Source organism: Coenobita brevimanus, chromosome 99 (genome assembly GCF_032717465.1).
Source record: "Coenobita brevimanus isolate Jiangsu-jjx chromosome 99, ASM3271746v2, whole genome shotgun sequence".
In the NCBI taxonomy this organism is placed as follows: Eukaryota; Metazoa; Arthropoda; class Malacostraca; order Decapoda; family Coenobitidae; genus Coenobita; species Coenobita brevimanus.
Window position 1 is genome coordinate 18,570,039 of NC_137052.1, and position 776 is coordinate 18,570,814.

Consider the following 776-nt stretch of genomic DNA (forward strand, 5'->3'; position numbering starts at 1 on the left):
TCTACTGTATTTTATTTCTTTACATGTTACAAAAAATGGGAAATTGAATTATCATGCACAGACTAAACTAAATTGTCATGTACCTATTAATGTCGCTTTAGGAGGAGATATTTTGAAATTTCCTGAGCTACTTGGAATACCTAAGCCTGCAGTTTAATGCTAATCATGAACAAGTGCTATGGAAAGAATATAGAGCAGTTGCTACTTATGTAAAGGGAGAAAGTAAAAACTGGAACTTACTCTGCTATCAAACGGCAGGACGTAAACGATTAACCATATATTACATAAACTTAACACACTGAGTGACACAGAAACTAAACATATGATACAAATTCTTTAATGAAACTTATAATGAGAGTACAAATGACAAAATATACACTGCACAGGAAGACATTACAGTACTCAGTGGTCATACCTTCTGTGAGCACTTTGAGAATGAAAGCCTATCTGTTGTACCGATTTATAAACGGAAGAGATGAATCGCTAAATTTGATCCACAGTAAAAAAAAAAAAAAAATAATAATAATGATAATGCATACATAAAACAATAAAGACAAACCATATAGACTACATGTCGACCCTAAACTGACAAAAACCTGGCATCTCTCCACCCTGAATGCTGAGCTGTTTCTAGAGATAAAGACTAGATTATCATGCAAATCACAATGAAGATCTATGGGGAGGATGCAAAACCATAATACGGTCTTATTCTGCCACTTAGATACAGGAACTAAGCAGCAGAAGAACTAAAATTTGTCAAGGTGAGCCAACTACAA